General features: G+C 39.4%; 1 protein-coding gene across 1 annotated transcript in view; it reads right to left on the reverse strand.

Annotated features, from left to right (window-relative positions):
* Positions 1-1,231: 1,231 nt before the first annotated feature.
* RAP1B (RAP1B, member of RAS oncogene family) overlaps positions 1,232-13,616 on the reverse strand; it is a 355,352-nt gene continuing 342,967 nt past the window's right edge. The window contains exon 8 of the mRNA XM_053716828.1: positions 1,232-5,364. The gene's annotated coding sequence lies outside the window, so the exon portion shown is untranslated. The remainder of the gene's footprint in view (positions 5,365-13,616) is intronic.

Raw genomic sequence — 13,616 nt, forward strand, 5'->3', positions numbered from 1 at the left:
GCCCAGTTTCTTATTTATCATTGCTTTGCGCCAATAGGGAACTGCAATTCGGCTTCAATTGCGTGTGTATATTTTGCCATGCAGACTGAGACAAACACCATTATAATACATGCTTTTACATCTTGTGATGCAGTACTTTCTTCTTTTAACTAATTTTCAAAGGCTCAGCGCCAAGAAGAGACTTTTATTGCCAGAAATTTGCGCTTCCACTGGCGCATATGGGTACCGACAGTTTTATATATATATATATATATCAATATTTTAATATATTTATTATTGTGATCTTAAATTTTCAACATATGTCAAAAACAGCACAGAAACATTATATAATATACATATAAGCTAAATATTAACTAAAAAAACGCTTTTTTAATAATCAAAACATGGCAGCGTAAATATTTATAGGGATGTACTGTGATAAATAGGGAGTAAATGCCGTTTCCTACAGGCGAAATTTATCATTATTACGCCCCCAGCTCGCCTTCGCAAAGTTACGTTTATTTTTTTTTATAAATTCAGGCGCACGTGCGCTTCTACGGAGGCGAGCTGGGGCGCAGTTACAGGCGAAGCACATACAGAGTTCGCCTAGCCTTTGATAATCTAGCCCTTAGTGTTAGCTGTCCCTCTAATATGGTAGGGATTGATACATAGCTTTAGAGAGAGACTTGGATGGTATCTGGCAGACATTAAACCTCTATTACAGAGTTGGATCTTGGAGGTGAAACAAAGAATTTTATATCCATGAACCTGACATAACTATTTAATGAAGGTGTCACCTGGTTTCAGGATTTCTGGCAATTCGTATTTAAATAATTTGATAAGGTGTGTAAATACTCCTCAACCATCTTGTAGGAAAAAAAAAAATACCACTCAGCTTTAATAGTTGGGAGGAATGGTAATACCTGTATACATTCTTTCTTTTTACTGCAACCAAAATAATGACGAAGAAGGGATATGTGAAAGCATTTATAGGACTAACATTTTATAATATTTCAATACATTGACATATCCTGGATTAAAATTGAACTAAAAAATAAATAAAATAAAACATGGATGTTCTCTCCCTTATGGTTAGACAAGGAATTCTGCACTGCTTTTGCATGTGTGCCACTAAATTAATAGGCACATTTAATCTGTGTGGTTCACCACACAAAAATATTCAAAACATTTCAGGGCAAACAAATTGTCTGGAAGGTGATATAAGGAATGTTAAGTAATACAAATCCACACATTAAATCAAATGGTTTATTTTGGTCAATAGCAGAATCTTTGCTTTTAAGACACTATTTGAGATATCTCTTGTGGCCTTAAAGATGATAGGATTGAATTAAACATGGCACAGCCTTCATAATATGTACAAGGAAGAACAGTATTGTTATTTGCGTCTATGTATAGGCAAAGTTTAGAATTCAGCTCAGAAAGACAAAAAGGGGAGAATAAAAAGAACAACATTTTGCCAGACTTACACAGTACTGTACCAAAGTGGCAAATTAAATGAACCGCAACATATGATCCAATTTATCAGGCAGAACAGAGCGTCTTAGTGCTATTTCTATATCTGTATGGGAACACATGTCTGGTGAAATAAATAATCAAGGGATATAAGCAATGTTTTCATTTTTGCACCTTAACAAAAAACACACACAAACGTTTGTCCTTAGAAAAAAGTTTAAAAGCCTGTGAGTCTGTCACTGGCTACCTGTAGACATGTGGCAGTTGTCCTTGTAAGACTGAGAAATAATGTTATACACAGTATCAATTTACACAGCTGACTAAACTCTCTTCCCAAAAAAGTGTAAGGTCAGGTTACTGCTCCATTCTATGCATTTTTATTTTAGTTTAATGTATCTAATCAGAATAAATGGGTCACTGTACTCAAGCAGGTGAAAAGGCTACTTTTTTGCAGTATACCACCCTATTTATTACCTAATGCATTCCTATCTCCCCTCCTTGTTATACATCTTTCCAAAAAAAGAAAACAAGTGAAACACCGCATTTAACAGTGATATAAGACTGTATGTAACAGGAACTCTAGACATTGTATTATGATGTAGCAATAGTTCTCATAACGATCAAGCAGTTGCCATTTACATTCATACAATAATTCCTGTATAGCTGCTTTAGTTTGTTACATTTATGCTGACTACCTTTAAGGGAAGTTAAACAGTCTGTGTACTTTTTTATTCCGGTTTTCATCAATTTTCTTTTTACCTTACAGTGGATGCAGTTGCATTCTCCATTTAGCTACATCTTAAAAGGCTATTTATAGTGAAAAAAATGACATGCTCTAATGTGTTAAAGCATGTGATTTTAAGACTAGTGACCCATTAAGGTTATGTGGTTAAAGGGATTAAACATAAAATAGAAATACCACTGAGCTGTGCAACTTGTGCTGCCGATTGGATCAGTGGCAATTTTCTCTCTGGACCGGCAGTGATCTGTGGATCCCGAGCAGTACTGTGTTTTTAATCCCTTGGCTAGTCTTAAAATGACATGATCTACCAAATTAGAGCCTGTAATTGTCCTGCTGAGGAAATTTAAAGACCAATAAGAAAGCAATACGAGAGTGTGTGCAAGGAAGGTTGTATGGAATACAGGGTTGGAAAAGAGGCATGAAAACAAAAAATTTTAATTTATGATTAGATAAGAGAATACAATCTTTACTTTACTGTGCCTTTAAAGTGCCAATCTAAGAGGGTTGCAGACAGCCTTGTTTGTACATTCCCTGTAATTGACGGTTCTAAAATCGGTCTCTAATTGTTTACAGCAGAAGAGTTAGATAAGAGCGACCAACATGGTGGTGCCCTTAACTTTATAGAAGCTAAAATGAAGTATGGAAACTAAACCTTTAAACATCTATTACAATTTAAAAAACACAAACTTTTCATGAAAGTTACATTAAAGGTTTCAAATTATATGATGGAGGTATATTGCAATCTTTTACATATAAAAATTAATCAAATGTCCCTTTAAAGTGGACTGTTGATTAATATACAATTACAGCTGCATATTATAGTATGTGGGGAAAAGAACTGAGAGAAGAACATGTATGCTTAATTAAAGGGACATAAAACTCAAGATTGTATAATCTATCTAAATCATGAAAGAACAATTTTAAACAGATTCCAATTTATTTCTATGATCCAATTTGGTATTTGTTAAAGGAGCAGTAATGCACTTCTGGGAGGAGGCTGAAAGACAATGACAAGAGAGGCATTTATGTGCAGCCACCAATCAGCAGCTTCTGAGCCTACCTAGCTATACTTTTCAATAAAGGATACAAAGAGAACGAAACAAATTAGGTAATAGAAATAAATTGGAAAGTTATTTAAAATTGCATACCCTATAGGAATCATGAACGAAAGAAATTGTGTTTCACACCCTTTTAACAAGACTATGCATGTTGTCTTGTACCGTTACCTGCTATTGTATCTTTAATAGAAAGTTGAATGTAAAACAACAAAGAAACCATGGAAAGGTAGACAGGAATTGCTTCATAGTATCTCAGTACTGAAAATGTTATATCATTATCCACTTGAATATGTATTTCATAAAAATTCTACTCTGATTCCTTGTAGGTTTAAGTTGTTTCTATAATGTCCAGGATTAAACCAAATTTTAACTTCAGACTAAGGTGTATTTCAGTTTATTTCATTTCAAGGATAAAATAAGCAAACTTGGAAAGTAATTGACCTTTAATGTACATTGTGAAAACAAAAAAAAAAATGTAACTCGCTATTAAATTGATAACAAATGTAAGTTTTTAAATTTAAGTGTAACAGTAACAAAAAGTGCCCCATTTCATGTGTTTATAACTATAATTAAAATCCATGATAATATGCTACAATTGTTGATTTTAAAAATTAAACAGACAAATGGAGGGACCTGAAAGACATTTTAGAGAAATGTGTTGCAAGACCTACTGGCACTGAAGTGTTCCGAAAATGTATTGTGCAGAGAGCATGTGACAACGCTTTAATAAGTGACACTGGTACAGTATTTATGAATGAGCTATTTTAAAATATTTTGCAAAGCATTGCAGTGGCGTAGAATTGTAATACGAGCCCTTGCATGGCAATCCAAATTTATTGAACTGATGCTAAGCAATACAAAATTGCACCACTTTATTTAAGGCTTTTAAGTTTACATTTGGCCACCTCAAAGCAGATGTAGCATTAGGTTGGTCAATTTAGATATTGTGGTTCCCTGGTGGATATATACACAATTTTTACACCCAAAAGGTTAATGCATACAAAGCAACAAGGCATTGATAAATAAATCAGCATAAAGTTATTTACTGCAACTTAGGCCTGGTGACCAATTACACATGATTTAAAATTACATCCCACATTCACATCTACTGAACTCTTCCACCATTTAACATCTCAACCAAAACAATACACATGTGAAACAACCACTGACAGAAAAGAAGTATTAAACCTGGATATTTGGTATTGCAAATACACATACACATGAGCAAGCAAGGGTTCACAGTGAGAATCTACAGCTGCAGAAGCCTGCACATGATTTACAAAACATTCATAAATCATTTTTAAAAAAAAACCCTTTTTCTTTTTAAATATACACTCCTTGATGTAGACCCCCACTGTATACACATCTATACACATAATTCCCATTGTAAACAAAATGTAGAGAGCCGAAACAGGAAACCTGGTTAATAAAGGGATGAAAATTAGGAATGTCCCGCTGAATTGAAATTACAGGCAATGCGTTGGAAAAAGAACTTCATACATGGAAAAAAAATTATTGTAATGACCCCTTCAGTGCCAGAAGGGGTGAAACACTAACTCCACAGGATTTCCTAAAATTAACGCAGGAAAAAGGAACAAAACTACAGACAATATGTTCATGAAAAGCGGTTCATACAACACGATGAAAGTTGTTCTTGGAGGTCTTTAAAGAGGGGGAAAAAAATTACAAGAAGCTACAAATACCAAAGATGCAAGGTCATCAGGAGTAGTCTATATAGGAGCTCTTTGGACTTTCTTGTTTAATAAGCTAAAATAGTGGTGCTTTTCATTTGTACACTCCAATAGAAAGGAGGGGCTTGTGAAAGAATACAGTACACGCTATGTAAACGTGTAATAAACATTGCTCTGTGAACAATGTCTCTGTTAGCAGTAATACTGGATGTGGGCTCTGTTCCCAGTTGCATACGTGAAAAGAATTTCAAAGCAGGCATCTTTCTCGTAACTTGGAAGGGAATTTGTTGGTGTGCAAACCGCGTTTGCAATGTTCATCCGTATCATATAGGGTACCACCACAGGAAAGTCCATTTAAGTTGATAGGGTTAATAGGAGTTGGAATGCTGGCACTGTTGAGATCCACAACAGTTCTTCAGACCTGGAAAACAACAACATAAAATAGCACCATCCCATTAAACTGATGGAAAAAGAACAGGTTTCATAAAATTGACATTCTTTAGTACTAAGGAAGGGGTTCAATAAACTGCTGGTAATTATATGAAACAAAACAATAACATTGAGAAAGTCAAACAAAATGGAATCATATTATGCAGCCTGTTAAGTATTCCAGGACAAAATAAAAATATGAATGAGTTTTTTGAGATGACAAATAGTTATTACAATAATACAGTAAGATGTTAAGTCAAATATTACTACAATGTATATTCATTTGCTCTGTGGCCTCTTAATGAAAAAAAAAGTCAAGATTTAAAATAAATAAGAGAATAAATCACCCTTACCTTTCTTTATAACGCTGATATAGTCATATTTACATCTAAAAAGTGGCTTATTGTTAATTAATAAAAACATAATTTAGGCTTACCAGATAAATTCCTTTCCTTCCGTATAGGGAGAGTCCACGGCTTCATTCCTTACTGTTGGGAAATACAACGCCTGGCCACCAGGAGGAGGCAGACACACCCCAGCCAAAGGCTTAAATATCCCTCCCCCTTCCTCATTACCTCAGTCATTCTGCCGAGGGAACAAGGAAAAGTAGGAGAAATATCAGGGTATAAATGGTGCCAGAAGAATAAGATAAATAGGGGTCCGCCCTTAGACAAGAAAAAACGTGCGGGGGCCGTGGACTTTCCCTATTCTGAAGGAAAGGAATTTATATGGTAAGCATAAATTATGTTTTCCTTCCCAAGTTAGGGAGAGTCCACGGTTTCATTCCTTACTGTTGGGAAAAATATGTCCACTGAATGAATAACGGGAGGGAACAAAAAGAAAGAGGCGGACCCTATTCGGAGGGCACCACAACCTGCAAAACTTTTCTCCCAAAAGGTGCTTCAGCCGAAGTAAAAACATCAAACTAGTAAAAATTAGAAAAAATATGTAAGGAGGACCAGGTAGCCGCCTTACAAATCTGATCCACAGAGGCCTCGTTCTTAAAGGCCCAAGAGGAAGCCACTGCTCTAGTGGAATGAGCCATTATCCTCTCAGGAGGACAATGTCCCGCTGTCTCGTAAGCTAAGCGGATGACACTCCTTAACCAAAAAGATAGGGAAGTCGAAGTAGCCTTCTGCCCCTTACGCTTCCCCGAATAGACAACAAACAAAGAGGAATATTGTCTAAATTCCTTAGTAATCCAAAGAATAGAAGGTGGACAGTTCGTATTAAAATACAAAAACTTTATTTCATCAGTTAAAATCTAGGAAGAGATAACAGCAGCAAAATTGTGAAAGCGTAGCACCACCCGGCTTACGCCGTAATCATAGCCAATAGTGCTAAGACCAACCCGTCTCATTTAAAAATAAGAGGTAACCCTATAGGTTGCTACAAATTTGATATGCTGTTCCCAATTAATTCAATGAGATACCATGAAAACGTGTTACAATAACACAAGTGGACTGGCTGTTAAACAGATAATTGAAACACATTATATACAAATGGAAAAACAGAATTTATGTTTACCTGATAAATTACTTTCTCCAACGGTGTGTCCGGTCCACGGCGTCATCCTTACTTGTGGGATATTCTCTTCCCCAACAGGAAATGGCAAAGAGCCCAGCAAAGCTGGTCACATGATCCCTCCTAGGCTCCGCCTTCCCCAGTCATTCGACCGACGTAAAGGAGGAATATTTGCATAGGAGAAACCATATGATACCGTGGTGACTGTAGTTAAAGAAAATAAAATATCAGACCTGATTAAAAAACCAGGGCGGGCCGTGGACCGGACACACCGTTGGAGAAAGTAATTTATCAGGTAAACATAAATTCTGTTTTCTCCAACATAGGTGTGTCCGGTCCACGGCGTCATCCTTACTTGTGGGAACCAATACCAAAGCTTTAGGACACGGATGAAGGGAGGGAGCAAATCAGGTCACCTAGATGGAAGGCACCACGGCTTGCAAAACCTTTCTCCCAAAAATAGCCTCAGAAGAAGCAAAAGTATCAAACTTGTAAAATTTAGTAAAAGTGTGCAGTGAAGACCAAGTCGCTGCCTTACATATCTGATCAACAGAAGCCTCGTTCTTGAAGGCCCATGCGGAAGCCACAGCCCTAGTGGAATGAGCTGTGATTCTTTCAGGAGGCTGCCGTCCGGCAGTCTCGTAAGCCAATCTGATGATGCTTGTAATCCAAAAAGAGAGAGAGGTAGAAGTTGCTTTTTGACCTCTCCTTTTACCAGAATAAACAACAAACAAGGAAGATGTTTGTCTAAAATCCTTTGTAGCATCTAAATAGAATTTTAGAGCATGAACAACATCCAAATTGTGCAACAAACGTTCCTTCTTTGAAACTGGATTCGGACACAAAGAAGGCACGACTATCTCCTGGTTAATGTTTTTGTTAGAAACAACTTTCGGAAGAAAACCAGGTTTAGTACGTAAAACCACCTTATCTGCATGGAAAACCAGATAAGGAGGAGAACACTGCAGAGCAGATAATTCTGAAACTCTTCTAGCAGAAGAAATCGCAACCAAAAACAAAACTTTCCAAGATAATAACTTAATATCAACGGAATGTAAGGGTTCGAACGGAACCCCCTGAAGAACTGAAAGAACTAAATTGAGACTCCAAGGAGGAGTCAAAGGTTTGTAAACAGGCTTGATTCTAACCAGAGCCTGAACAAAGGCTTGAACATCTGGCACAGCTGCCAGTTTTTTGTGAAGTAACACAGACAAGGCAGAAATCTGTCCCTTCAAGGAACTAGCAGATAATCCTTTCTCCAATCCTTCTTGAAGAAAGGATAGAATCTTAGGAATTTTTACCTTGTCCCAAGGGAATCCTTTAGATTCACACCAACAGATATATTTTTTCCATATTTTGTGGTAAATTTTTCTAGTTACAGGCTTTCTGGCCTGAACAAGAGTATCAATGACAGAATCTGAGAACCCTCGCTTTGATAAGATCAAGCGTTCAATCTCCAAGCAGTCAGTTGGAGTGAGACCAGATTCGGATGTTCGAACGGACCTTGAACAAGAAGGTCTCGTCTCAACGGTAGCTTCCATGGTGGAGCCGATGACATATTCACCAGGTCTGCATACCAAGTCCTGCGTGGCCACGCAGGAGCTATCAAGATCACCGATGCTCTCTCCTGATTGATCCTGGCTACCAGCCTGGGGATGAGAGGAAACGGCGGGAATACATAAGCTAGTTTGAAGGTCCAAGGTGCTACTAGTGCATCTACTAGAGTCGCCTTGGGATCCCTGGATCTGGACCCGTAGCAAGGAACCTTGAAGTTCTGACGAGAGGCCATCAGATCCATGTCTGGAATGCCCCACAATTGAGTGATTTGGGCAAAGATTTCCGGATGGAGTTCCCACTCCCCCGGATGAAATGTCTGACGACTCAGAAAATCCGCTTCCCAATTTTCCACTCCTGGGATGTGGATTGCAGACAAGTTGCAGGAGTGAGTCTCCGCCCATTGAATGATTTTGGTCACTTCTTCCATCGCCAGGGAACTCCTTGTTCCCCCCTGATGGTTGATGTACGCAACAGTCGTCATGTTGTCTGATTGAAACCGTATGAACTTGGCCTTTGCTAGCTGAGGCCAAGCCTTGAGAGCATTGAGTATCGCTCTCAGTTCCAGAATATTTATCGGTAGAAGAGATTCTTCCCGAGACCAAAGACCCTGAGCTTTCAGGGGTCCCCAGACCGCGCCCCAGCCCACCAGACTGGCGTCGGTCGTGACAATGACCCACTCTGGTCTGCGGAAGCTCATCCCCTGTGACAGGTTGTCCAGGGACAGCCACCAACGGAGTGAATTTCTGGTCCTCTGATTTACTTGTATCGTCGGAGACAAGTCTGTATAGTCCCCATTCCACTGACTGAGCATGCAGAGTTGTAATGGTCTTAGATGAATGCGCGCAAAAGGAACTATGTCCATTGCCGCTACCATCAAACCTATTACTTCCATGCACTGCGCTATGGAAGGAAGAGGAACAGAATGAAGTATTTGACAAGAGTTCAGAAGTTTTGATTTTCTGGCCTCTGTCAGAAAAATCCTCATTTCTAAGGAGTCTATTATTGTTCCCAAGAAGGGAACCCCTTGTTGACGGAGACAGAGAACTTTTTTCTACGTTCACTTTCCACCCGTGAGATCTGAGAAAGGCCAGGACAATGTCCGTGTGAGCCTTTGCTTGAGGAAGGGACGACGCTTGAATCAGAATGTCGTCCAAGTAAGGTACTACTGCAATGCCCCTTGGTCTTAGCACCGCTAGAAGGGACCCTAGTACCTTTGTGAAAATCCTTGGAGCAGTGGCTAATCCGAACGGAAGTGCCACAAACTGGTAATGCTTGTCCAGGAATGCGAACCTTAGGAACCGATGATGTTCCTTGTGGATAGGAATATGTAGATACGCATCCTTTAAATCCACCGTGGTCATGAATTGACCTTCCTGGATGGAAGGAAGAATAGTTCGAATGGTTTCCATTTTGAACGATGGAACCTTGAGAAACTTGTTTAGGATCTTGAGATCTAAGATTGGTCTGAATGTTCCCTCTTTTTTGGGAACTACGAACAGATTGGAGTAGAACCCCATCCCTTGTTCTCCTAATGGAACAGGATGAATCACTCCCATTTTTAACAGGTCTTCTACACAATGTAAGAATGCCTGTTTTTTTATGTGGTCTGAAGACAATTGAGACCTGTGGAACCTCCCCCTTGGGGGAAGCCCCTTGAATTCCAGAAGATAACCTTGGGAGACTATTTCTAGCGCCCAAGGATCCAGAACATCTCTTGCCCAAGCCTGAGCGAAGAGAGAGAGTCTGCCCCCCACCAGATCCGGTCCCGGATCGGGGGCCAACATCTCATGCTGTCTTGGTAGCAGTGGCAGGTTTCTTGGCCTGCTTTCCTTTGTTCCAGCCTTGCATTGGTCTCCAGGCTGGCTTGGCTTGAGAAGTATTACCCTCTTGCTTAGAGGACGTAGCACTTGGGGCTGGTCCGTTTCTGCGAAAGGGACGAAAATTAGGTTTATTTTTGGCCTTGAAAGACCTATCCTGAGGAAGGGCGTGGCCCTTGCCCCCAGTGATATCAGAGATAATCTCTTTCAAGTCAGGGCCAAACAGCGTTTTCCCCTTGAAAGGAATGTTAAGCAATTTGTTCTTGGAAGACTCATCCGCTGACCAAGATTTTAACCAAAGCGCTCTGCGCGCCACAATAGCAAACCCAGAATTTTTCGCCGCTAACCTAGCCAATTGCAAAGTGGCGTCTAGGGTGAAAGAATTAGCCAATTTGAGAGCACGAATTCTGTCCATAATCTCCTCATAAGAAGAAGAATTATTATTGATCGCCTTTTCTAGCTCATCGAACCAGAAACACGCGGCTGTAGTGACAGGAACAATGCATGAAATTGGTTGTAGAAGGTAACCTTGCTGAACAAACATCTTTTTAAGCAAACCTTCTAATTTTTTATCCATAGGATCTTTGAAAGCACAACTATCTTCTATGGGTATAGTGGTGCGTTTGTTTAGAGTAGAAACCGCCCCCTCGACCTTGGGGACTGTCTGCCATAAGTCCTTTCTGGGGTCGACCATAGGAAACAATTTTTTAAATATGGGGGGAGGGACGAAAGGTATACCGGGCCTTTCCCATTCTTTATTTACAATGTCCGCCACCCGCTTGGGTATAGGAAAAGCTTCGGGGGGCCCCCGGGACCTCTAGGAACTTGTCCATTTTACATAGTTTCTCTGGAATGACCAAATTCTCACAATCATCCAGAGTGGATAACACCTCCTTAAGCAGAGCGCGGAGATGTTCCAATTTAAATTTAAATGTAATCACATCAGGTTCAGCTTGTTGAGAAATTTTCCCTGAATCTGAAATTTCTCCCTCAGACAAAACCTCCCTGGCCCCCTCAGACTGGTGTAGGGGCCCTTCAGAACCAATATCATCAGCGTCCTCATGCTCTTCAGTATTTTCTAAAACAGAGCAGTCGCGCTTTCGCTGATAAGTGGGCATTTTGGCTAAAATGTTTTTGATAGAATTATCCATTACAGCCGTTAATTGTTGCATAGTAAGGAGTATTGGCGCGCTAGATGTACTAGGGGCCTCCTGTGTGGGCAAGACTGGTGTAGACGAAGGAGGGGATGATGCAGTACCATGCTTACTCCCCTCACTTGAGGAATCATCTTGGGCATCATTTTCTCTAAATTTTGTGTCACATAAATCACATCTATTTAAATGAGAAGGAACCTTGGCTTCCCCACATTCAGAACACAGTCTATCTGGTAGTTCAGACATGTTAAACAGGCAAAAACTTGATAACAAAGTACAAAAAACGTTTTAAAATAAACCGTTACTGTCACTTTAAATTTTAAACTGAACACACTTTATTACTGCAATTGCGAAAAAGTATGAAGGAATTGTTCAAAATTCACCAAAATTTCACCACAGTGTCTTAAAGCCTTAAAAATATTGCACACCAAATTTGGAAGCTTTAACCCTTAAAATAACGGAACCGGAGCCGTTTTTATATTTAACCCCTTTACAGTCCCTGGTATCTGCTTTGCTGAGACCCAACCAAGCCCAAAGGGGAATACGATACCAAATGACGCCTTCAGAAAGTCTTTTCTATGTATCAGAGCTCCTCACACATGCTTCTGCATGTCATGCTTCTCAAAAACAAGTGCGCAATACAGGCGCGAAAATGAGACTCTGCCTATGATTAGGGAAAGCCCCTAGAGAATAAGGTGTCCAATACAGTGCCTGCCGGTTATTTTACATAATTCCCAAGATTAAAATAATTCCTCAAGGCTATGGAGTATAAAATATAAATCGATTTAGCCCAGAAAATGTCTACAGTCTTAGAAAGCCCTTGTGAAGCCCTTTTTTTTCTTTCTGTAATAAAAATGGCTTACCGGATCCCATAGGGAAAATGACAGCTTCCAGCATTACATCGTCTTGTTAGAATGTGTCATACCTCAAGCAGCAAAAGTCTGCTCACTGTTCCCCCAACTGAAGTTAATTCCTCTCAACAGTCCTGTGTGGAACAGCCATCGATTTTAGTAACGGTTGCTAAAATCATTTCCCTCTTACAAACAGAAATCTTCATCTCTTTTCTGTTTCAGAGTAAATAGTACATACCAGCACTATTTTAAAATAACAAACTCTTGATTGAATAATAAAAACTACAGTTAAACACTAAAAAACTCTAAGCCATCTCCGTGGAGATGTTGCCTGTACAACGGCAAAGAGAATGACTGGGGAAGGCGGAGCCTAGGAGGGATCATGTGACCAGCTTTGCTGGGCTCTTTGCCATTTCCTGTTGGGGAAGAGAATATCCCACAAGTAAGGATGACGCCGTGGACCGGACACACCTATGTTGGAGAAACATTCACTATAAAGGGCACCTGGCAAATACAAGTATATGATTTTACCCAATGTATAACATTATATTACATAGTATTTTGAACTTGGTGATCAGTTGGCATAAATGAAAACATTTAATACTCCAGGTAAAACGGCCTAAGATAGAAAGTGCAGAAAAATCTAAATATATACCTTATTCTAGTGAAGCATAAAATGAGTATATTAGAAAGTTAATATAAAATAAATACAATCTGAACCTCAAACGCTAGTCCCAGAACCAATGGATATCTAGATAGGTACATACAATACAGTTGACGATACAAATTTGCATTAAAAATCCCATTAAGATAGGATTATTAAATTGGATTAGCAAATTGGGCACCACATGTATAAAAAAGAAACAAATGTCTACTCCCAATAATTTATAAGGTCATATTTGGAATTAAGACCTTGGGGTAGACGAGTGCCCAACTTGAAAATCCAATACATCTCTCTTTTGGCCATGATCTGGTCTAAATTGCCTCCCCTTTTGGGAGTTCTTATTGTTTCTATGGCACACCACCTAAGTGAATGCATATTGCTGTCATGTTTTGTGGCAAAATGCTGCACAAGTGGAGTAGAGCGGTGTTTTTCAACCAGTGTGCCGTGAAAGATCCTCAGGTGTGCCGCGGCAGACCGACAACAGTGTGGGGGTGTCCCTCTTTCAAATTTTGAAATATTGGGAGGTATGTGACAGGCTCATCAGGCATCATTTACAACCATGACATTGACATTCATTCACAGACAATCATTATGATTGTTTGTGAATGAATGTCAATCTGTCATGTATAGGTTGTAGGAGGCATGGCATGACAGCACAGTACAATGTGTGTGTGTGT

This window comes from Bombina bombina, chromosome 6 (assembly GCF_027579735.1).
Source record: "Bombina bombina isolate aBomBom1 chromosome 6, aBomBom1.pri, whole genome shotgun sequence".
Lineage (NCBI taxonomy): Eukaryota > Metazoa > Chordata > Amphibia > Anura > Bombinatoridae > Bombina > Bombina bombina.